Here is a 25,332-nt window from a genome sequence, read left to right on the forward strand (position 1 = left end):
GATGGGACTGACATTTTTAAATTAAAGGGCTGCACAGATGAATAAAGAGATGGATAAACAGGTTTTCTTTAAGAAAAGCTAAAGTCATGAAAGCTATGGCTTACTGTATTATCCAATGGATGTTTTATTTTTAAGATCTCTAATGTGGTTTGCAGATACAGGGGGGAAAAAAGAGTGAAATAAAGGAGATTCATTGGCCTGATAATTCTGACATTTTTCAGGTAAATAAAAACAAGAGAAAGTGATAGAAGACATAAGCCTTAAGTGGTATTGGTCCCACGATGAAACAAGCCACTCTCACCTCCGACAGTTCAAAAATGGAAACAAAATTAAATCCATTTTTCAATCTGGAGAGTTCTCTTTCACGTTACTTGGCGTTGGCAGGACAAGGACTTCCAGGGGTTCTGCTCCAGAAAAAAGTCAAGAAGGCGTTCCTGGACAAGTAGTGAGGGCAGGCAGTGAGCACGTCTGCTGCGCTGCCACCCTGGAGGGTGGAAGCTGGGGACGGCAGCATCCGTGGTGAGCAGGAGGGATACCAACAGGAAACTGCTAAACTTCGACAGGAGAAAGTTAATCGGGAAATGACATCAGAGGTCCCAGAGAGGGCTGGCATGAGCAGACAGGAACTGGGGTGTGGAAGTTAGAAGAGGCAGGGGCCACGTGAACAGAGAGTTCACCTAGGTTTCAACCTCCAGCCTGTGTGAGTGTGCACTGCGGAGCCTCGGCGATGCCAAGGGCCCAGTAAAAACACAACCAGCGCAGCCACCAAACTCAAGCACAGCTATTTCAGAACACAGCCCTGAGGCCGGCGAAAGATTATCACTTCGAAAGTGTGGGAACATCTATTTCCTATTGTGATAACATCGTTGCATATTGAAGCTGTCATCAGAGCACATTCCAAATAGTCTAAGGCAGGAGAAGAATGATGTGGGAGAGGAGGGGATGTACTGAGAACTCGGTCCCTACGGAAGCGCAGGGTGAGGGCCGCCAACAGCCCCAGGGGAGGGTGAGAAACAGTGCCCAGTTCCCCCTGGACCTGAGAACCCAAAATGCAGGGCAAGGGACCCTCGAGCAGTTTTTAAGGGAAAAAATATTGGGGAAAAGGCATGAATACCTGAATATTGATACCACCGCAACAAAGATGCCCAAAACAACAAAATCTTTCAATGCGCATGACCACACTTCACAGCAGCCTCCTTTGGGTTCAGAGAAAATGGGGTCGCAGGAAACAAAGTCTTGCCCTTGACTCCTTGGACCACAGCCACCAAAGGGATCAACCAGCACAGGGAGCGGCCACCGTGGGTTTATAAATAGCCTATAAAAACTGAGATCTCCAACTTTCAGAATGTGAAAGTCCCCCGGGATTAGAAGACTGGATGAATTCAGCTTCACTGTCCGGCTTCCTAATGGGAGCCGCACGGGAGCAGCCCAGGGCTATGATCGTCATTTAAAACCTGACTGTCTCACCCACGAAAACACTGGCAGCAGGAGAATGCAGAGGAAGCATCCATTTTTCTCCCATAAACCAGCCTTTGGCAAAGTGCTGGGGGAACATCTAAATGACCTAAGCAAGTCTGTCTAAAGGCAGATGCTCTGGTCTCTGGAGGGAGGGAGGGAAGGAGGAGGGGCTGCGTGTAGCAAAGGGAATGTGCAAGTGACAGCGATGGTTGTGAGTGCATTTGACGAAACTCTTGCAAGAAGGTGACAGGGAAATGGGTGTGCTGATTTCAGTTACCCATCGATGTGCTGGAGTGAAGTGAAGGGGCACAGGTTTTAGGGTCAGACAGATCCTACTACTCTTTTCTAAGCCCATTTCACACTCATTTGCAAAATGGAGAGAATCGCTCTACTTACTTCAAAGGCTGCCGTGCGGGTTAAATGAAATAATGTGTGAAAAGAGCTTACCAGGAGGTCTGGAAAAGACTAAGCACTGGGGAAATGCTGGTGTTAAGATGGGTGTGCGTGTGTGTGTGTGTGTGTGTGAGAAGTGTCTAACAAGTGGTATAGGACTCCCACAACTACCTCAAAGCTGCTTAATACAAGGCAGGCAGCTGCCTCGCCATCTCTACCCCTCAGATATCAACAAGCAAATCCCAGCGGCCAGGCGGTGACACTGGGATCCCTCAGAGAGAAAGGCATCCACTGGCCATCCTATTTCCTTGAGTCCAAACCATCATATTCCTCATCTCTAAAATTCTCCAAGAGGTTAAAACAGAAATCCAAGAGTTCCATCAAAAATCCAGTCTCCATCTCAGCCAGGCCACCCTGAAAGTTAACAGAACCAGGCGGGTGAGCCGGTTCCAGGGAAGGGACCCTGGAGCCACCTCCTGCTCTGCCCATGGGAGAATCACAGCAGCGGGGCCACTCTGCAAGTGGACGGCCAGGTGGGGGTCCCCGCCGATGGGACCGCAAGCCCCAGCCTCCGCACTTTAACTACTGTGTTTTTCAAGAGCGGAAGGAGAAGGGACCTCGCTTCCCACTCTCGTTACCTCAGCTGGCCGGCCTCCAGGGGCGGACAGGTACATCACAGGTCCAGAGCTGAAAGCCTTTTGCCCACACTGGGCAGTGTCAGGAGTGCGGCCCCAGCAGCAGGAGAGAGAGCCCAACTCAGCCTTCCACCCCCTGCAAGTGCTTCAGTCGCTGGGGGTCAGGGCAGAGAAGGCGCCTCCAGAAGAAAAGAAAGTTATAAAGCCAAAAAGGAGGGCGGGTTTAGCAGCAGGGACCATGGAAGGCCAGAGCAGAGCAGCGCAAGATTCAAGAGTTAAGGTCAACAGAGTCTTCTCCCAATTACTGTCCCGCTGCACCAACCACAGGCCTGGTGAGGACGGAAAGGAAGGGACGGACCCCGGCCCTGCGAGCGCTCGTCAGCCCCTCTCCCCTCCCGTCCCACTTCTCGGCTCAGGGATGGGCTTACATGGGGCAGAGCTAGGATTCTTCTCTTGCCATGGGCCGTCACTCTATAATACTTGCTCTCCTTCCTTCCTGTCCAAAGCCTAAGAGACTGGATTGCCAGAGTCCTCTCAAGCTCGCTCAGACACACAGCAAACTGAAAGTAAGGCAGCCCCAACTGCCCACGGTGGGAAGAGGGAAGAAGCAGAGCAGCCCAATGTCCCGGCACCCAGATCATTTTTTCCAAGCTCTAGGGCTGCATCGGCCAGAACAAATAGCCTCTCAGCAGTTTCAGTGAAACAGGATATTTAGTGCACTGGGGCCCCAGCAAGACCTAATTTGAAGCATTCCAAACTTTTAGCAGGGGCATCACCCACCTGTCCACCTGCCCCATGAAGCAGACAGATCTGGTGACACCTGAAGACGAGCCCCTGCTGTCCTGGTCTCCCTAGTGCTCCAGGACTTTCAGCAAACACCGTGCAAGCCAGCGAGAAGGCTGCTCGGAGGGGCTTGGTGATAAGGGCTGATGCCTCCCCCTTCCCACTCTGCAGAACCTCTCCATAAGCAGGAAGCCACCAAAACCTGCAGGTCTTCAGGGTTTATTTTAACGTCAAGGAAAATACCGGGCTGAATGTGATTCAGCTCACTACGAAGACAGGATGGGATTTGCAGACCCTACTTCCTTACACAGAATAAAGAATGCACCGACAAGGGAAAAGAAGGCTTTGCAAACTCTCCACCAAAGGGTAGGTGGTTTTCCAATTCACAACTAGGTGATTACCCATCTGAAAGGGGAGCAAGACTCCATCACTAGAAGTGCCACAGACTTTGCAAAAAGCAAGGCCTACAAATAGGGCAAAGGATACTTAGGTCTAAAGGCAATATCCAAGGTAAACCCTCATGAACCAGCTTGAACTGGCTTGGCGCACTGCCACACCACTCCTTTCTCTTCCATTTGGACAAAGGCAAACAATGCCTGTGCTTGCAGTCACTCACACATTCACTCAACAAACATTTACTTAGCAGCTAGCAGATGTCATACACCAGGCTGGCCACAGAGTTTAAACTACAAACTAGAGCTTCGCTATGGCAAAAGTCACCTGCATGAAAGCAGCAGTGGAGAAGGCTAATATCTGAAACGATGAGGAGGCTTTTTAAAAGTCTCCTGTGGTTTCTCAAAGCATACTGGATTTCGATTTCAGCAATCTGCTTTGTATTCTAGGTACTCTGTGCGGCCTATGGCCTCCATCAGACTGTAAGCTCCCTGAAGATAGAGGCTACGTTTTGTTCATCACTGCCTTTGGTGTCACAGCTCCCTAGGGAGGGTGGGTACAGCTCAGTGGTTGAGCTTATCACACACGAGGCCCCGGGTTCAATCCCCGGCACCTCCATTAAAAAAACAAAAAACAAACAAACAACAATCGATTACCCGACAAATGTCAACTGAATGCAACTGAAATGGAAAACAAACGCTTCTATTCTTCCAAGATCTTCGGCTTCTCCGTTTCTGAAGGTTTTGCCACCAAACAAAGAAAAACGATGAAACTCCAAAAAGAAGCAAAAGGGGGACTGACTTAGTTGCCTGTAAGGACACATGAGTCCAATTTTGGAACTTCATCCCAAGTGCGACCACCACTCAGAGGGCGGAGGTGCCTCCAGGAGCCACAGCTGGCGTCCCGGTAGAATGTCCCCTCCCCCTTCTCCGCTGTTTACTCTCCTCCGAGAACCTCATTTGGAGTCCTAAAGAAAGACAGGAGGGAGGGGCTGGAGAAGGAATTAGAGGGGGAAGATTCGCCCAGAAGGAAGGAAACCTTTAAAGCGAAAGGCTGGGGTTGGGGGAGGGGGGTGGGGGACAGGGCTGGCCCGGGCAGGAGATGCGTCAACCCCTACTGAGGTGGCCCAGCCGCGCCTCCTCTCTAGACGTGTCTGCACACTTTTCTTTCCTACAAGGCCTCTCTTTTCCCTTTCTTTTTTTTTTTAATTCGATGAAATAACAGTGTTTAGAACTGGAGCAGAAGAGGGAAGCGTGTAAAGCAAGGAAGAAGTTGGTGAGACAGACAGACAGACAGCTTCCCTCGAGTGCTTTCCCAACCTGGCACCGAACCTGCATTTTAGGACGGTTTCCTTCCAGTCACCCCAGAAGCCCGAGTTCCAGAAGCCCGAGGGCCCGGGCTGGACCCAGGGGGAAGGGAGGGCGCTCCCTCGGGAGTATTCTAGGCCTGCCATGTAAGAAGGTAGTAAGGGCAGGGGAAAAGGAGCCTCCACAGCCCAGTCCGCGCCCCCCGGGACTTGCCTGGACGTTCTCTGCTCGCCTCCCCTCCCCGCAGCCCGGGCAGTCGTTGCGGGGCCGCTGCCCCAGCGCCAGAACCCGCAGAGAAGTTTCGCCGCTGCAAACGTGAGAAAACGCAGCTCAGCAGAACACCCGCCCCCACCCTGCCCGCGGCCCCACCCCCGCAGCCCGACCCCTGGCGGCGGCGACCTTGGCCACCCCGGGCGCTCGCGAGGGCCGGAGGAGGGGCCGCCCGCCCGGCTCCCCCGCCCCCCGCCGGCCCCCGCGCGCCCGCCGCCGCCGCTCGGCTCCCGGGCCCGCGCGGGCGCCCCACTTACCCCGCCGCGCACGGCCGGGGCTCGGGCAGGGTGCGTGGGTCACATCGGGCTGGGACGCGCCTCTCGGGCCCGCCGGGCCGTCGCTCTCGGGGGATTTCTGTCGCCGCCGAACTCTCGGGGCCTCGCGCTCCTCTGGCTCTTCTCCCCCTACCCCCCGCCCCCTCCTTCTCTCTGGTCTCTCGGCTCTTTTTTCCGGGTTAATTACGTTTCGTATTAAAGCAAAACCCAGCCCCGGATGTGAGTACAATGCTCCGCCGAGCCCGCCGGGGGAGGAGAGGGGTGCTGGGGCGCCGCGGGCTGGGAGGGGGCGCGGCCGGGCGCCCAGGCTGCGCGGACCTGGCAGGGGCGGGGCGCCCAGGAGGCGGCCCCCAGGCTGCGCTCCGGGACCACCTCGCCCGCGCCCGCGGCGGCGCAGGTGGGAAGCGGGGCCGTGGAGCCGGCCGCGCCGGGGGAGGCCCTGCCTCCGACGCCGGGCCCCGCTCAGCAGGTGTCCGAGAGGGAAAGGGGCCCGGGGCTGTGGGCATCCCAGAAGGAGGGAGGCGAGTCAGAGCGCAGGCTCTCTCTTGATCCCATTTCTTCTTCCCGAAGCCAAAGCCTCCCACCACGCCACCTCCGGCGGCTTCAGCAGGGCCTCCCTCGGACCCGGCGCCCTTAAGCCATCTGGGTCCGCGGAGTTAGGTTTAGCGTCAGAGTCAAAAGAAGCAGCGCAGGTTCCCACAGGTTGTCATGAATGTGCCCCAGGAGCCCAGTGGGGTCTTCCGTTCTAACAAGGGTGAATAGGGGCTTTATCAGAATGTGGCGCCAAGACGACCTTGTAGCCCTCAGAGTTAGACGGTGCTCTGCAAAAACATGGGAAACAGACCAGCAGGTATTAAGTAATGTTGCCAAGAGGAACCCAAGAGTTGCGCTGGGTGCCGGTGCAGCTTCTGCGTTCGCTCTTTGGATCCACGCGGCAACCCAGTGGGTATCAATCCCCTTCGCGATGAGGAAACCGAGACTCAGAGACGTTAAGTAATTTGCCCTGGGTCCAACAGTTAATCAATGGCTGGTCTGTCGGGTTCTGACGCCGGCCTCCCACGCGGCGAGATAGATATTTAAATATACAAGAAGTCAGGCACTTAACTTCCCAAACAGAAATGGAGTGGATTCACCCTGGGATGGAAGACCTCGAGCTGCGATTTCTGGGGATTCTGATGCAAATACATTTGACAAGGTCTGGGTCCAGCGGGGCTTTGACGAAGGGGTGGGCCTAAGAAGACCCCTGAGGCTCAAAGTCTGGATCAGGCGGGAGTGCCGGAAAGGCGGGTCCATATCCCAGTGTTGGAGGGGGACAGGCAGGCTGTTAAAAGTCTCCAGGACCTGAGGCAACGAAGCCTGGAGGAAGGGGGGGCTCCAGCCACATCAGCCTGGTGGTAGGCTGAAGGACCACCCGCAGCGCAGCACACACCCCGAAAACACCAGCGAAGAAACCACACAAGTTTCCTCTTCCATTTTGACTGTCAGAGCAAAAAAAAAAAAAAGAACCCCTAGCTCTCTCAGGTGTGAAAAAAGACTGTTAGCTTTAGAACATTTTGCTTTGAATGAGGAAGGAAAGGGGGACACATGAAAAAAAAAATTTCCTTTGAAATAAATACATCAATGTCATTTTTTTTTTCTGCTCATGAAGATTTTTGCCACTCACATAAATTTCAGGCAGAGCATATACTCTGGAACCAGATGGCCTGGGGTTGCATCCCAGCTCTGGTGCTTATTAGCTTTGATCTCAGGGCAAGTGACAACCTTTGGGCGCCTTCACTTTCTACATCTGGATGGTTATGAAGAGTAAATGAGGGAACATTTGTAAAGTGTTTCGATTACAGCCAAACATGAAGCAAGCGCTATGTAAATGTTTTTGACTTTAAAAATTAGATTATGGTTTTCTGCGCGAAAAGGAACCAAATTCCCTCTGGCTCCCAGCAAATCTGACTGGAACTGATGGTTTCCATTCTGAGCAATAAGATAAAAGTCTCAGATTCCATGGTATGGTTCATATTAAAAACCCACGAAACTCTTCTCCCCGTGGGGCCTGTCTGAGTCACTCAATCACGGAACCACAAATATTTTCTGAGCACTACTGTGTTGGATGCCTGGGAGGCAAAGAAGAGCCAATGGCCTGGGGTCTCCAAGTGTCACTAAGGGGTTGAGGCAGCCTGGTATCCCTCCTGGAAGTGCTGTGAATAGTACCGAGGGCAAGTGCTGGCAGCCTTTAGAGGACCGAGGTGCAATTGTGTGTGTGTATGTGTGTGTGTGTTTGTGTGTTGGGTTAGGAGGTGGTGGGGAAGGGGTTCCTCAAGAAGGAGGTAGATTTTGAAATGGGCCTGAAAAGATGGGTACAATTTGACTCCTGTGGGCCAGGAAGGTGAGGGGGATGGAGGTGTACCTGTTGGGCTGGGGAGAAGGTCATTAGTGCAACTCTGGGTGATGCTTGGACTTCACTGAGAGCCTCACTTACTGCCACGTTTACCTCCCAGCCAGGACCTGGCTCCAGTCAGACTACAATTCCTGCCCTGAGTCCACCCCCTCCTCCCTGCATTTCCAATGCTTCCTCTGAGGACCCCGACCATCCCCACTTGTAGTGGCCCCACTGAGCGGGTGTCAGTTGAGTGCGAGCCCTGCTGTGGTCCTTTTGCCATCTCCTGACCCACATATTTTGAAAGTATTTCCATTGCCTGATTTTTATGCTTTCTTTTTTTTTTTTTTTCACTGCAATAAACAATCCTGGTGTCTGAAAATGTGATTCTGCTTGTGGGGAAAGGAATGTCAGAAAGGACCTTTCACATCAGCCATTTCAGCCCCCTGTTGTATCGGTGCAAGATGAGGTTCAACAATTTGCTCGAGGTTCTGTGGCTAGTTAGTGGCAGAGATGTTTCTGGGGTCGACTATCCCCAGAACTGTCTAGTACTGATACAGGAATCTTTCCGTGAAGATGAAGACTACTAGCCCAGAACCTAAGAATTTAAACAGAGAGCCTTATACTCTAGCCATTTATGCACTTTCTGTTTATTTTCAGTGTTCACAGCTGGGTAACTAGACACCCTGACAACCTTCAGTGGTGAGCCCCACGCACCCTGGGGGGAAGCGCATTGTTCTCTGTCCTTAGACACACCCATTATATAAGGTTCCAGGCTGTGGCTGGGGCCAGTTCGTTCAGCTGGGGAAAGTGTGCAACTGAAGAGGCCAAGGTCAGTGGTTGTGCCTGGTTCAACCCAGATAATTTTGCACAGAGGCCATACATTGCTCCAAAGCCATTGCACTTATAATGCTAGCTGGTCATTTTATAAAGAGTTGCTTTTGGTTTTGATAGCAAAGTACCAGCCATTTCTAGGAAGATTACTCAAATTACTATTGTTCTATTTCATACTATTCATTCAGCAATTATCAGAATCTATTAACCATTTTTCCTCCGGTATATCTTACATTTACTTATTTTCCAGCTACTTACTAAATGCTAATTGCTCTACACATATTATCTCATTTAAGTCTTACAACACTGGGAGTCAAGTCCTACTCCCCATTTATAGATGAGGTGATTAAAACACAGGGACCAAACCCAGATACAAGCCTGAGCAGTCTGTTACTAGAGTCTGCCCTCTTCACCACTAAGTTTGTGAAGGATACAGGAAGACATAAAACCAGACTCTTTTCCCTCCACATTTTCAAGAATTGTCATCGTGTAGAATCTCCATTCCGTTTCAGCTAGCCATTTCACGTCCAAGGATTTGTCCTACAGAAAGTCATCTGGAAATACAGACAGTGCAATACGGAGTGTGTGCGCTTGTGTGTATACGGAACACACACACGTATTCATTGCAGCAGTGATCCTATGGGTGAAAACTGAAAATCACTTTTGTGTTCATTAACAGGGGACTAAACAGATAAGTATTGTCACAACCACACAATCTCATACTATGCAGCTGTTTTGTTTTTTTAACAGCTTTTCTTTTTTTAGAATGGGATACATCTCTATATGAAAAATACTAAATATTTTAAGTGGTTAAAAAAAAGCATAAAGCTCCTGCATATAGTACAATCCCATTTCTGTAAATAAAAAGGATATGCTCCCGCGTATAGTACAATCCCACTTCTGTAAATAAAAAGGATACATGTTTATTACGCACACACACACAAAAAAGCCTAAAAGACTACATTCTGTATAGCACAGGAAACTATATTCAGTATCTTGTAATAACCTTTAATGAAAACGAATATATGTGTGTATATGCATGACTGGGACATTGTGCTACAGCCAGAAGTTGACACATCATAACTGACTGTATTTCAATTGAAAAAAAAAAAAACCTACATTCCAAACTGTCAACTGTTCTCTTAGGGTCGGGGAGGAGGGGCTATACTGATGGATCTCACTAGGAGACTTATTTCTGTGATGTTTAATTTTTCTGCAATAAGCCTGCATACGTTTGGTTATCAAAGAAGAACAATAATGATTTTAAATGTTAATAAAAAAACTTTAAAGTTCTATGAGAAAGCATATTGCAGCCCTGAAAGATCCCACCATTTGTTAGGGAGGGAATATAACATATACAGAAAGAACTATCATAAAAGCCAGGAACCAATACCACGCAGAGAAGAGAGGGGAGAAAAAATTCTGGGGGAAAAAAAAAACCAACCGGCTGGGATTGAGAGTTGCAGGAAAAAACGTATCAAGGAAATGGCACTTTGGAAGGAACTTGAAGATGCAGACAGTGTAAAATACAGAAGATGGAGAGGGGTTTTAGAAAAGGTAGATTCCAGATAAAGCGACGGGTCCAGCTGAGCCGGAGCACGGGTGGGGGATGCGGGTGGGGGATGGGGGTGGACGGGATGAAGGATTTTAAGGGGGGTGAAACAAAGGAACAAAAGAAAGGTCTCTAGACGGTCTTCATTGCTAAGCAAATGAGTTGAACTTATTTTACTTTAGTTCAAGGGCCGCTGGAGGTTTTTGAAAAAGGAAGTGACACAATTAGAAGTAAATAAACAGCAGCAGTTCCGCAGTTGGTGACTGCGTAGTAACTGGTCTCCATCACCGAGCTACCGCCGGGATGTGATTCCTGACTGTCACTAACTAGCTGTATAGCCGTGGACCAGTTGCTCTGCTTCTCTGTGCTTCTGTGAAATGGAGAAGGTGGTCGTAACAGATAACCTGTCTCACAGCAGTGCTGTTGAGGCTGTTGAGTTAATGTTTTTACGGCACATGGTAAGTGCTATGAATGTCTGTTAAATTTTAACAATCAGTTTCATACTTTTGGATGAAAATTGTTTTCATTTTGAAACTTTTTACCAAGAGCTAACATTACATGACAAATTATTAACTATTCTTTCTTCACACCTTCACAGGATTATATATTAGTAATCTCATTTTACAGATGGGAGAATTTAGGTTTTAAGGAGAGAGATGCAATTTCAGAATCATATAGCCAGTCACGAGTTGAATCCATGAGTTCTGAATCCTGGTTCAGCGATCCCTGCCCCAAAGCCAGAGTGATCTCTTAGCTCAAATTCTCAGAGCTTGGAAAATAGGAAAAGTGGAGAGTGGAAGAAATGTTGGCAATTTCTGTTTATAGGATAAGGGAAACAGCAGTGAGGGACAGTGATAAAGTAAAGTCAAAAAGAGAAAAAATTGGTGGAACAGCAGGAAGTTTGTATATAAAATCAAACTTGTAAAAAATACATATATTTTTACATGGTGAATTATGCCACACATACACCCCCTCCCCAAAATAAAACATATATTGGAGACCTAACTCACAATCTGTTTGTGGGCTGTTTTTGGCAGGGGTAGGGAGGTAATTAGATTTATTTATTTGTTTGTTTGTTTTTTAATGGAGGCACTGGGGATTGAACCCAGGACCTCATGCATGCTAAGCACACACTCTACCACTGAGCTATACCCTCCCCTCCCCCAACAAACAATCTGACTGTGTGTGGAGACAGAGCTTTTGGGAGGTTATTAAGGTTACATGAGTTCATAAAGGCAAGATCCTATTCCGATAGGACTAATGGCCTTATAAGAAGAGGAAGAGATCGCTCCCTGTCTCTACGACATCCTGGAAAGGCCATGTGAACACATAGCAAGAAGGCAGCCATCTGCAATCCAAGAAAAGAACTCTCACCAGGGTCCAACTGTGCTGACAACCCGATCCCGGACTTCCAGCCTCCAGGACTGTGAGAAAATAAATTTCTGTTGTTCAAGCCACCCACGCGATAGTACTTTTTATACTCATACATATTTATAGACATGACATATGTACACATGCCAAAATGATTTCCTAGTGACAGAGTTTGGAAAACATTGCTATACTGCTAAATCAGATGCTCATATAAACTTCAAAACGAAGTGTTCATCCAGGTCCCAGAAATAACAGTCTCCCGGCCCAATGCACCATTCCTACTGATTCATGCTCATGGCATTGTTTTCCCGTCAGTTTGGATAAGCGCAGAGCACGGCTGGGATTCCCGCATCCCCAGAGATGTGCCCTGTGATTATATGGGAAGAGCTGGGCCTGTGGCATCAGAGCAGAGAAGAACTAGATACCCTCAGTTTGGGTCCCTGACCATGATTTACTGCTTTATTTCACTTTATGTTTGCTTAGACTAGTTACATAATCCATTTCTTCAACACCAAGCCTTGCCTGGGGGCTGCGATGAGAAAATCCTGGAGGCGAATATAGTCAAAGTTGTATCTGGAATAAATTCTATCTGGTTTATTCCAAGAGATGCCTGTGGAGGTCACTGAAGCAGGCTGCCTCTTACATCAGCAGTTCCCAACACAAGCTGATGATTACAAAACAAAGACAATCAAACCGGATATTTGGACAGATGGATTTATGTCCTCCCATTATTTTGTTAACTAGGGAATACGTGCACACAGTCCAAAGTTCAAAAAGTACAAAGGAGTAAGAGTGAGCAAATATCTTATTTTTTTTTAAACCTGTCCTATTTCTGAATTGTCCAAGAATTCCTCAAGATGCTTGTATTATTTGATGATAAGAGACAAAATGTTTATTTTATAAGTGAATAACTGGGTTTCAATGTAAAACTCAGAGATCTCATAGCTGCTTTGTGGTTTAAAAAAAATAGAGCTAACTTTATCTTCAATTTAAAAATACTTGTCAGTCTGTGGATACATTTTTAAAGAAATTTTAGCCAATTTTGTATCCATTCACATTAAAACTCCGGCCACTGGAAAACATATACGAAACCTGATGAGCAGTTTGAACCCGAGACCTAGTGCGATTCAGTGTGAGTCACTGGAGACAGGTAATTTGCTGAGGAATCTTCTTTCATATTTCATCATAATTTGTATGATGACTCCACATGTCTGCCAAACATTGTTAAAATTAAGTGTAGCACTGAAGCTGCAGAATTAAGCCCAGTCCAGCGTGAGTTTCATTTAGTAATCAAGTAATAACAAGCTAATTGCATCCTTACACCTAAAACCTAATGATGCTGCACATGCGATAATTGGATAAACAGCCAAATGGACGCTCTAGCACCTGATGTCGGAAGGCTTCAAGGTCCTGGCTTGCCAAAGAGACAGAGACAGGAACATGGTTCTGACCTGGGGGTCACCTTCTGGTAACTTCAACCTCTGGAACAAAACTCCGAGCCAGAAAGTAAGAGGGGAAGGGCCTCTGAGTTGCCAAAGTCCCTGCTTATTGACTCTGATTGAAGACCTCATTTCAGAAGGTCCCATTGTGTGGTCTCCCAGTCCTCAGCCGATTAGAAACCAAGAAACTGGAGAAGCCATTGAGGGTGGGGCGGGGAGCAGAAATGATTTCATTCAGTTCATTCCTCTGCCTGTAAATGGATTCGCCGACAGCAACAAAGGAGGAAAAGAAAATTTAACAAGCATTCCCAGGGGTTCTGTGTGCCCGAGACAATCTTCATCATTCCCAGCAATGACCTGGGGTAGGAAAGAGTGGTTGAACTGAGATCGGTGCCTTTATTTTAGGTGGAAAGTTTCATATGGTTTTGCTGGTAGGAGTGGTGGCCCCTAGGGGGGAGACCACCCGGGAGGTGGTCAGAGGAGACAGGATTCATTCGTGCTCTTGTATATTTCTAAATAGTATATTGTGTGCCTTATGCTTCTTTTGTTTAATAATAAATTTTTTAAAAAAAAATTTAAAGCCCCTGCAAAAGACTTCACAAATAACAAGTCTTTGAAAAGGAAATTGTATAAATCAAAGTATTGAAGACCTGAAACCATAAAAGTCTAGAAAAAAGCCTAAGAAAGCTCCTTGACATTGGTCTTGGCAATGGTTTTTTCAGATGTGACACCAAAAGCAACAAGAGGCACCAAAAGCAAAAACAAACCAGTGGGGCCGCATCATGCTAAAGAGTCCTGCGCAGCAAAGGAAACTGTCATTAAAATGAAAAGGCAACTTTCCAAATGAGAGGAGATATTTGTAAACCAGATATTCAGTAAAGGCTTAATATCCAAGATAAATAAAAAGATAAATATAAAATATAAATATACACATATAAATAAAATTAATATAAACAAATAAATATAGATATATTAAATACATATAAATAAATATATTTTTATAAATAAAAATAAATATTAAGAACTCATACACACCACCACCAACAAAAACAATCTGATTAAAAAATGGACAGAAGATCTGAACATTTTTCTAAAGAAGACATACAACCAGCCATAGGTACATGGAAAGGTGCTCCACATTACTAACCATCAGGGAACTGCAATCAGGGCCACAATGAGATACCACCCCATACCTCTCAGAATGGCTATTAGCAAATGGCTATTGGAAAATGACAAATGTTGGGGAGGATGTGAAGAAAAGGGAACCCTTGGGCACTGTTGGAATGCAAATTAGGGCAGCCACTCTGGAAAACAGTATGGAGGTTCCTCAAAAAATTAAAAATAGAACTACCATATGATCCAGCAGTTCCACTTCTGTGTATGTATCAGAAGGAAACAAAATCATTATCTCAAAAAGATATCCTGCATTCCCATGACCATTGTAGCATCATTCACAATAGCCAAGACATAGAAACAACCTGTGTCCATTGATAGATGAATGTATAAAGAAAATGTGGGGGATATACATATATATATATAAAATGTGGTATATAGATATAATGTGATGTGTATACACACACATACACACACACACACACACACACACACACACACACACAATGAAGTATTACACAGCCATAAAAAAGGAGGAGATTGAGGGCATTATGCTAAGTGAAATAAGACAGAGAAAAACAAATGCTGTATGATCTCACTTATATGTGGAATCCAAAACACCTGAGACAGAGAACAGATTGGTGGTTTCCAGAGGCAAGTGGGGGCCAGAGGAGGGAGGGAGCACGAGGTGGGAGTGGTTGGTGGGGGAAATGGGTGAAGGTGGTCAAAAGGTACAAACTTCCAGTTATAAGATAGGTAAGTTATGGGGGTGTAACGTACAGTATGGTAACTGGAGTTAACAATACTCTATTGTGTATTTGAAAGTTTGTAAGAGAGTAGACCTCAAAAGTTCTCAGAACAAAAAAGTGTAATTATGTGAGGTGATGGATGTCAACTAGACTTAATTGTGGGATCATTTTGCAATATTCACATGTATTAAATCATTATGTTGTGTACATCTTAAACAAATACAATTTATATGTCAATTATATCAATAAAAATGGGAAAATTTCAAAAATTTTTAATATATATATGTATATATTCTACACAATGAGAAACATCACAATGAGATGCACTACAGACCTATCAGAATGGCTAAAATATAAAACAGTGACAACATCCTATGTCGGTGAGGATGCAGAGAAACTGGATCATGGTACATTGCTGGTGGGAATGTAAAATGGTACAGCCTCTCTGGAAAACTGGCAATTTCTTAAAAAAAACTAAATATGCAACTATCATACAAACCAGTAATTGCATTCCTGGGCATTTATCCCAGAGAAATGAAGACTTATGTTCACACAAAAACCTGAGTGCAGCTTTATTGATAATAGCCCAAAACTGGACACCACCCAGACGTCCTTCAACAGGTGAATAAAGAAACTGTGGAACGTACGTACCACTGAATACCACTCAGTAACAAAAAAGGAACAAACAGTTGATACACACAACAACCTGGGTGAATATTCAGAGAATTACACTGAGTGAAAAACACCAGTTCCAAAAGCTGAGATATTATATGATTGATTCTGTGTATATAACATTCTTGAAATGATAAAAATAATAGAAACGGAGAACAGATACGTGATTGCTAAGGGTTAAGAAGTGGGTGGGGTAGAAAGGGAAGTGTGTGTGGCAAAAAAAAAAAAAAAAGAGCAACACGTAGATCATTGTGCTGATGGAAATGTTCTCTTTCTTGGCTGTATCTGCATCAATATCTGGTTGCAATATCGTACTGTGGTTTACGAGACGCTGCCATCAGGGGAACCTGGGTAAAATGGTACGTGGGGTCTCTCTGAATTATTTCTTACAACTGCCTGTGAATCTATAATTATCTCCAAATAAAAGGTTTAATTAGAGAAAAAAATTTAAAGCTAAACAAATTTTTGTGAGTGCTTTGTGCTTAAATAGATTTTTTTTTAAAGTCACTTGCGGTGAAACGTATTCCCCTCTCGACCCTAGTTTAATGAAGCCATCACTACTTACACACTCCGCACACCGGTTAAGCGCAGTTTTGCATTTTGTGCCTGGCAGTACTCAGATGGTGGTGAGCTAACATTTCCTCTTCAGTTCCGACGTGAGGAACAGGGCTTCTTCCTCTCCTGCCTCGCTGCTACAATCCGTGTTGTGGAGTCTCCCCCAGAACCTCGGCTGGTACCCAAGAAAGTCACTCTCCCATGACAGGGTGCACAACAGGGTTGATTAGATCATTTCAATTAGCGACCATCCAGCCCTGCGGTGGCCCCATAAATTCAGAAGGTGACAAGCCAGTGTCACAGTACAAGTCAATTAGGATGCAGCTTGTGATTGTATGTTACTGACTACACCAGGAGTCAAATCATGGCCCCTGAAATGTAAGTGCATAGTCTTGAAATAGCTCAGCCGCGAGGTCTATAGGCTGATTTATTTCTGGTTTCTCCAATTTAAGCCCTTGTATCATGACCCTGTAACTAGCACCCAGTTCAGAGTAGGTGGGCAGCATGCTGAGGTACCAAGAACTCTGGATTAGGAACCCTCTGACGTTGTAGGTAAAATGATGCCTGCATTTTTTATTGTTCAAAGCTGTAAAGAATCTAGAAATGTAAAATGCTGTATTACCAGAAGAAATAAGACCATGACACAAAGTGCTGGTTGTCAAGCTTTTCTTCACACACCCCCTAAAAAGGCTGGAAAAGTGTCTATCTCCTTGCACGTTTTTAAGATGGCATCTGTAACTTTTAATCATAGGTTTGAGTGCTTGCAAAGAAAGTATTCTGCCAATTGTTAACATGAGATATTTTAATTGGGGGTAGGTAATTAGATTATTTATGTATTTATTTTAATGGCAGTACTGGGGATTGAACCCAGGACCTTGTGCATGCTAAGCACGCGCTCTACCACTGAGCTATGCCCTCCCCGCAACATGGGATATTTTAAAATAAAACTGTCAGATCACGCTTTTAAAATGTACCCGATAGAATCTAAATATCAGAGTTACTTGACACCATTGTTCCTTTCTCAACACGAAGCAGTTCTTTAAACAGTCAAAAAAGTTAAATGCTTCCCTTCCCTCCTTGAACTGTATTTTCTTTCCAGTTCTAAAGAAGTGTATGTATCCAAATGTCATATACTTTTATGACATCTTTTATTATTGGAACATCTCTTTTTGATTATCCTATCATATTTTCTGAAACAAAAATGCATATGTAAATTGAGTTTACAATTTTAAAAAGTCACAATTTAAAAATATCCTGTGACCCATCAGGCTTTAAGTGTGAAACATTTTTTTTTGAGACCAAGTCATCGTTACAATTATGAGTAACAAGATAGATATATATTTTATTCATCATTAAACATAAAATAGTAAAATATTATTGGAAATTATTTTCTTAATGTGATGGATGAGGATGGATTTTTAAATACATGGATTTTTACATATTTACATAGATATGTAATTAGTTCAAATAGCCATGAATTAATACTAGTTACCGCAAGAAGAGTAGGTTTAACATATTGTCCCAATTTCTCATTTTTTGGAATGTAGGTGCTGAGAAACCTTGTTCACATTAACAAGTCGATGGGGCTGGAAGGAGTTTCGTTATGACAATGTTTAGGGCTGTCGAGAAGGAAGGAAAATTGGGACATATTTCTGGCCTCGTGGCTTCAGAGGGGAGGCTGGAATTTGCCTGTGAACACAAATTCTGCGTGAAGATTTCTAGCTGATCCACCTTTCCCAGGGAACTCAAAATTTGTTTTTCAGCATAGCCAAACTTGGCAGTGTCATTCAATTTTTTGAACTCCTTCGAGTTATAGGTCAGACATCTGTTCAAAACTTACGCTATGGAGGAGGTTGTGCATATGGTGGGCAGGGAGGGTACAGGAACACTGTGCTTTCTGCTCAATTCTGCTGTGAACCTAAAACTGCTCTAAAAAATAAAGTCTATTTAAAAACTTTATTGTAATGATCTATCAGTGGTCAGCTCAGTTTGGTTTTTTTCTCCAAGTTTTATGGAAAGTCATAAATTGGAAACCACCTACCTTGTGAAATGATTCGCACCTCAGTTACAAAAGGCTTCTGCTTTCTCAACACAAACCCAGATACTTTTCGTTGTCCCTTGTCTTGGCCCTGGAGGTTTTTACGGCAAAGGGCAATGCCTTTCTTTCCTTTTTGAGAAGAAGAGAGAGGGCTGGTGTGAAAGGAGAGTGGGGAGCAGAGGAGACGGATGTGAGACCCGGTTTTCTCTCCATCTCAGGCAAATGTAGAGACTGATGCTCTTAAAACCATGTTCCCTGGGGGTACCCAGGCTTTTCACATCACCAGAGGGGGGTGATTTAAGAACCACCTCGAATACACAGAACTGTAACATCAGAGCCCCATCACCTCAAAAACAGGGCTAATAAAAAGCAATGAAATAATGCCATTTGCAGCAACATGGATGCACCTAGAGATGATCATACTTAGTGAAGTAAGTCAGACTGGGAAAGACAAGTATCAGATGGTATCACTTATATGTGGAATCTAAAGAAAGACACAAGTTTTATTTACAAACCAGAAATAGACTCACGGACACAGAAAACAAATTATGGTTATCAAAGGGGAAAGGGGGGGTAAATTAGGGGCTTGGGATTAACAGATACACACCACTATATATAAAATAGATAAATAACAAGGACATATAGCACAGAGAACTTACTCAATTTCTTGTAATAAATAATGGAAAAGAATCTGAAAATAAATGTATACATGTATGTAAATGTATAACTGAACTGCTTTGCTGTACACCTGAAACTAACATTGTAAATCAACTGTAGTGTAATAAAAAATAAACTAAAATAAAATAATAAGTCTGTGTTGTTTTAAGTCACTAAAAAACATTAAAAAACAGGGCTATAAAACGGAGGTGGGGCAGCAGTTGCTGCTTGCAGGGCAGACACCAAATTGATATCAAGTCTGCGACTGTTCCCCGCCCAGGCTAGCCCATGGAGGCGGAACAGGAAATATTCAAGTCCAACTTCGTATCAGATCGTCTTTGCTGCAGTCCTGAGCTGCTGCTTAGGAAAGACACCGACCAAGTTTTTCCTTTTTTCTTCCCCCTTCTGTTCTATTTACTAACCACTGCCCTCTCTCACTCCCCTCCCATCTCCCAAGTACCAAAAATAATGTGAATTTCAAGCCTTTTTTCGGCCTTCCTGTGGGCGGGGGAGCAGCTCCCCTGGGAATTGTTCTGGATCTAGGCGGCTCCATCTGTAATTTGGCAGAATCTCTGCACCCCACCCCCACCTCCTGTTCCTCCCCCCTCCCCCCACACACACCCTCTCTGCCTCATTCTTAGAAGTGAGAGAGGAGCCCCCCAGGAGCCCCCCGGGTTGGGGGGCACTGCAGCCTCCACTTACCCGCCCTGGTTTGGGAAGCACAAGTCTCCCTGCACAAGGGAGCCAGCTCCTCACCAGCCAGAAGCAGCCACCTCGGCCGGCCGGCCAACCGCTGACAAGGACGAGGTGACAGCAAGGAGGAGGGAGGCTAGCCCTGTGCCCCTCGGTTCAGGAGCCTCAAGGCAAGTTCCTGTTTCAGAGACAAGAGTTTTAAAAACGGAAAAACTGATGAAATTCAGAGAGGTGTGTGTGTGTGTGTGTGTGTGTCGCTCTCCCAGTTCACGCACTTAACCCCTTGATCTTCCTCTGGGGGACAGTTGGTCTGCCTTCCTGAAAATCTCTCCAGACCTAACCTCTGCCCCTCCCCACCCCTCTGTCCTCATGGCCATTCCTTAGCTCCATGTCTCAATACTCTGGTGAATTTTTTTTTTTTTTTTGTTATTGACAAGAAAAAAAGAAAGGGTTGGGAGGATATAGCTCAGTGGCAGAGCACATGCTTAGCATGCACAAGGTTCTGGGTTCAAGCCCCAGGACCTCCATTATAAATGAATGAATGAATGAATGAATGAATGAACGAAGGAATAAATAAATAAATAAATAAATACCTAATTACCTACCCCTCCTAAAAAGATAAAAATTAAAAAAAAATGTTTTTAAGAAAAAAGAAAGGGGAAAAAAATGAGAAAGAGAAAAAGAGTGTCCTGAGACAAAAAAGCATGTCTAAGAGTGTCCTGTGGTTTGGGAAAGTTCTAGTTCAGGGTTTGCCTGACTTGTTTTCCCCTGGTCCTTTCCACACTGAAGATGGGGCTCAAAAACACTGCTGGTTACCAGTGGAATGTGTTTCCTCCCTCTGATTCAACATGACACACTCTCCCTAGGTTTGGAGTTGAGAAGATAACAAGAGCGATGTCCAAGGATGAAGAGCCAGTTTCAGGGGGATCTTGTGCACCAGTCAGTGCCTCTGCCTTTGGTTCTGCAGACCGTGAATGCTGAGCCCTGGAAGAGTGCATCCCCAGCTGCCTGGCCAAGGAGACACCAGAAGGAGGGCTCACGTCTCCCATAGAAAGAAAGAGGGAAGGAGGGAGGGAGAGGGGAGGGATTGCAGAAAAAAGAAAGAAAAGCAAGAAAGAATGGAAGACAGAAAGGAGAGAGAGGAGGGAGGGAAGGAGAAAGGGAGAGAGCAGAGACCATCAGCCTTTGCAACACCTTCCAGGAGGGAGGAACAACCTTTGGGGTGGGGTGGGGGAGAGGAGGAACTGAGGAAGAAAGAAAAAGAAGGAAAGAAAGGAGAAAGGGAGGGAGTGGGGAGGGAGGGAAGAAGGGAAGGAGAGACAGGGAGAAAAAAAAAGAAAACTGGAACAGTGAATTTTCAAAAAGGCACATGGACATCCCAGTTAAGCACGATCTATAGAAGATATAATTTTATCCCTGCTCCCTCTTAAACCTCCATTGAAATGACAATAAAGGGAGGAAAGGCATCTACCTCCTCAAGGACAAAGAGAATGTGAAAACAGCAACAACGAACAATAATGTTAAACCTTCAAGAAACATAAAAGCTATGATCAGTGGAAACTAACCGACCTTACCAGAGAAACCTAGACCTACGCAGACTGGAGGCCAGTCAGAAACCGGCTGTTCAGCATCTCCAAGCCCCAGATGGGCTCAGGGTGGCGGCAGGGGAAGTGGGGTTTGGGTGAGGTTGGAAACAGGAAGATTGGTTGAAAGCTCGTGTGGGGAGGAAGAAGACTGAGAGGTTGAACACGAAGTCTCAGGGCTTAAGATCTAGGATCTCCCATCTCCCTTACACAATCCTTACTCATTCTTGATGGAAGATTGCTGAAAAAGGCTTGTACCTCCTCAATTCCCACCCCCACCCCCAGGCAGGAAAATGGAGGGTTCATATCATTGGGAAACTGTCCAGCTCAAGAGAAAAACACTAGAATCAGGTCTCTGTCTCCCAGGGCAATAGCTTTGGTGCAGCCCACCTGCCTTCAAACCCCCCAGTTATGCTCAACACTTTCAAATAGGTCTGAGTGCCTCACTCAGAACTGTGAACCATCAAGGACCATGTAATATTGGAGGGAACCCTCCAACATAAGATAGACCAAGATACACAAATAAGGGGAAATGGGGGAACTTCAAAGAAACAGAGGCAACGCACGGAGAGAAAAAATACTATAATATTGAAGTTAAAAAAAAGACACAGTGTTCATTTTTAATATAATAATAACTTCTTTAAAATACCAGGATGCCCTTTAAAGAGAGAGACAGAGCATTCAGAAAACAAGAAAGAAGTCATGGAGATTAAAAATGTTAAAAAAAAAAAAAAAGAAAAAGAAAAAGAAGAAGTCACAGAGATTACAAATAAGATAGGAAAAAATTCAGTAGCAGGGTTGAAAGATAAAGTTGAAGAAATCTACCAGAAAGTAAAACAGAAAGATACAAAGTTGGAAAGTAGGAAAGACGGGGAAAAAATGGATACAAACCAAGGAGGGGCAATGTCTGGATAAGAGTTACAAAAGGACAGAAGAGAGAAACTAAATCATGATGGAATCCCAGAACTGAAGGACTTCGGTTTCCCAATTAAAAGGGCCACTGAGTACCCAACACAGTGAATAAAAACAGACCCACACCATCCCCGTGAAACTTCAGGACTTCCAGGATAAACAGAAGATGCTAAAAGCTTCCAGAAAGAAACAGGTCATATTCAAAGAAGTCCAGGAGGCAGACTAGCATTAGCAGTACTGGATTCCCAAGGCCAAAGGGATCAAGGTCTTCAAAAGGCCTCAGAAAGGAGAAATGGCTTACAACCTAGACCTCTATACCCAACCAAAGTGTAAACCCATCACGGGGATAGAATAAAGGTATTTTTCAGGAATACCTTTTCTCACAAAATTCACTTCCCATTTACCCATTCGCAAAAAGCTACTGGAAGATGCATTCCTCCCAAAGGAGGAGACAAACTTAGAATCCTGGAAAGCAGGCCCAACACAGGAGGTGGAAGGAATTCCCAGGATGAAAATGAAGCTAAGTTTCAAAATCATAGCTGAGCATCAGACCTAGGGGAAAAGCAGTCCTTATCACGGCTGGAAGAGTGAGAAATTCAGGATTGGTGAATCCAAAGGACTTGTCTTATTTCTATTTTTATAAGAAATTAAGAGCTCACCTGATGTGTTTGGAGGTATTAGGAAGAATTTTATAAGTCCTATTAATTATAGAATTATATTCTTATTTTATAAAATTATGAATTTGATAATTCTGAAATTATAATTTTATAACTTGTAAAGTTGGAAGATGAATTCATGAGAGAGACACAGAAAACCAGTTAAACAATCACAACAACCAAGAGGCAAGTTACTAATTCCAGGAAAAACAGAAAGTTATATAGGAAAGAACGCGTAATCACAACGTGCTACGTGGCTTTTCTCTGGACAATGTTTACAGAAGGACTAATGGAAACGTGGAACGTTGATTTGATAAAACTGGTTATGTAACCAGAAAGGAGAGAAGTAAGGGAGAGAAAAATCTCATATTCCATAGTAAGATGTCCACAGAAGGAAAAAAAAAACAAGCAATAGAGCACAAACATGATGTCTGAAACCAAGAAGGTAAAGAGCGTCCGACAGAGCTGAGTTCACAGTGATTACCTCTCAGGTCAGGGTGGCGGTTGACGCCCAGAGCTCTTTTGTGTGATAAGTCTCGTAGCATCACTTGATGTCCTGAACTGTGTGCATCCATTGCTTTCACAGGATCACTTGAAAGTTGACACAAGAGGCATTCTGAGTTCTGGTCCGAGTTCTTCCCTGTCCTGCTGCAGGATTTCAGTTTCTCGCGCGTCAGATGAGGAGCTGGTGACGCCAGAAGTTGGGGGTGGCGCTCAGAGCCCAGTGGGTGGCCTCTCCTTGGACACCCTTCTCATCCTCTGAACTCTTGGTCCTGAAGTCTATCCCTTTCCCGCAATAATTACGTTTCTTCAACCTCTAGAATAAACTGGAGGAGATCTGGGTGCATCTTTATGGAGCTCAGGAGAAGTTTCTAATATATATATATATTTAACATAAGATGATGACAAAATGCAGAGTAAGGACAATATTGTGAAGCCTGGTGTCTCCACGTGTTTGATGACATCACACTCTGCTCTCTGATGTCCTTGTCTCCTGAACTGGATCAAATATGTTTGGCCTTTCTCCTCAAACCAGCTGAAAACTTTCTGATGGTTAGGGACCAGAGCTAATGTATTTTTTGTTTGGTTGCTTGGGGTTTTTTTGTTTTTGTTTTTCTTGCATCCCCCACTTGGCATGAGAGTCGCTTGATAACTCTCTTCTGAACAAGCCACGGGAGGCCCGCCCTGTCTTGGTAAGAGGTCCTGCGGTGACATGTCCCTAAGGGGGACAGATTTATTTTAAACGAGAATAAAAAAAGCAGGATGACAGTGGGGGATTTTGGTCACAGGACCTGAGGAACTGCTTGAGTGATTCTCTGTGTACCACCCCATTTCTAGTTTTTGCTGGTGTTTTGTCCAGTCCTGGAGACATTGCTGGGTTCGGAACCAGACAACACCAAGACTTCAGCTGTCCCGTGCCGCTGCTGTCCTGGGTGGCCTTGGAAAAAGCTCAGATATAATTGTTTAGCTTCCTTTTCTCCCCGGTGAGATAAAAGGATCGGACCAGCTGATGGCCCTTCTTGGGCCAAGATGGCAGGAGTCATGACTGTTAACAAAGAGTTGGACACCTTGTGAGGGCTGCTGGGGGCAGCGCGGGCGGGGAGAGAAAGCCTTTGTTCAATCCAGAGGAAGGAAGAATAATTGTCACACCAGCTGGTAGAGGGCCGGGCTGGGTAACAGACATGGAAAGGGAAGTAAAATAAAGTACAAGTAAACTGCAGGTGGAGTAATTCATGAAGAAAAGGGCACCTCTGCCCATATCACTTCAGGGGACTTTGGCTGAGAGAGGACTTGGTCTGCAGTCTGTGCCCAATGCAAAGCTCAGTGATTCCAGAAGATGGTAACAGTGTGATTTCCATCAGTCACTGATTTCTGAAGAGGATCGCTGGTACCTCTGTGGGGCAAAAAGCCAATGAGCATCTGGTGTGAGGGCTGGGAGGGCTTGGGTGGGAGGAAGGCAGACCTGGAAAGCAGCTGTGAGGGGACCCGTGATGGAGGACTGGCTCCAGTGCTTCGTCCGCCCAGGACACTCGCCCACACACCGCGGCTTGGGAGAAGGTCCCCTCCCCACACCTCCGCTCTCCTGAGAAATCCTCTTCCTCTCTCCACAACTTGCAACTCGGGTTCCAAAGCCCGGGGCGCAGGGGAGGGGTTGTCATCTCTCTGTTCTCCCTGAACGCTGCCTCCCTCATACCGTCATCTGGTCATAGGGTCAATGGATCCCTGTTTTAATCCAAACCCATCACCATGTCCCACCTACTGGGCTCAGTGCATCCATCCAGGGATGAGGCTGTGACCCAAGTCTGGCCCATTGGTCAACTTATTTGGGATATTTCAAATTAGAGCTGAATAAAAACAATCCAGGTCCTCTTCTTCTGTGCATCAAAGCTGGGTGTCAGATTACGCATGGTGGGTGAAGAAAGCTGCTCTGAGAGAAGGAAGCCCCCAGGTTAGGAAAAAGAGAATGTTAAGATTTAGGGGCTACAGAGCAGTTGGTGCCCCCTTAGCCCTGACATCTGAGAAAGTAAAAACCCCACGGGGTGGGGGGAGGGGATAGCTCAGTGGTAGAGCGCGTGCTGAGCATGCACAAGGTCCTGGGTTCAATCCATCAGTCCTCACTGGT

The 25,332-nt window shown here is 45.6% G+C and overlaps 1 protein-coding gene and 2 long non-coding RNA genes across 5 annotated transcripts in view; 1 reads left to right on the forward strand and 2 right to left on the reverse strand.

Annotated features, from left to right (window-relative positions):
• The window catches only part of PLEKHA2 (pleckstrin homology domain containing A2), a 51,951-nt gene extending 46,193 nt beyond the window's left edge, over positions 1–5,758 (reverse strand). The window contains exons 1-2 of one of the 3 annotated variants that reach the window (XM_032468684.1): positions 5,497–5,758; positions 5,183–5,276 (exon numbers count right to left, since the gene is read on the reverse strand). The gene's annotated coding sequence lies outside the window, so the exon portion shown is untranslated. The remainder of the gene's footprint in view (positions 1–5,182; positions 5,277–5,496) is intronic. The other 2 variants (XM_032468681.1, XM_032468683.1) reach the window with 2 other exon arrangements.
• On the forward strand, positions 1,911–23,585 carry LOC116660068. Its single transcript, XR_004315433.1, has 3 exons — positions 1,911–1,980; positions 19,790–19,805; positions 23,573–23,585. It is a non-coding gene; the product is annotated as an uncharacterized LOC116660068 (long non-coding RNA).
• LOC116660067 lies at positions 12,074–20,027 on the reverse strand. Its single transcript, XR_004315432.1, has 3 exons — positions 19,568–20,027; positions 18,212–18,337; positions 12,074–13,438 (listed from the first exon to the last, which is right to left on the reverse strand). It is a non-coding gene; the product is annotated as an uncharacterized LOC116660067 (long non-coding RNA).
• Positions 23,586–25,332: the final 1,747 nt, after the last annotated feature.

This window comes from Camelus ferus, chromosome 26 (genome assembly GCF_009834535.1).
Source record: "Camelus ferus isolate YT-003-E chromosome 26, BCGSAC_Cfer_1.0, whole genome shotgun sequence".
Classification (NCBI taxonomy): domain Eukaryota; kingdom Metazoa; phylum Chordata; class Mammalia; order Artiodactyla; family Camelidae; genus Camelus; species Camelus ferus.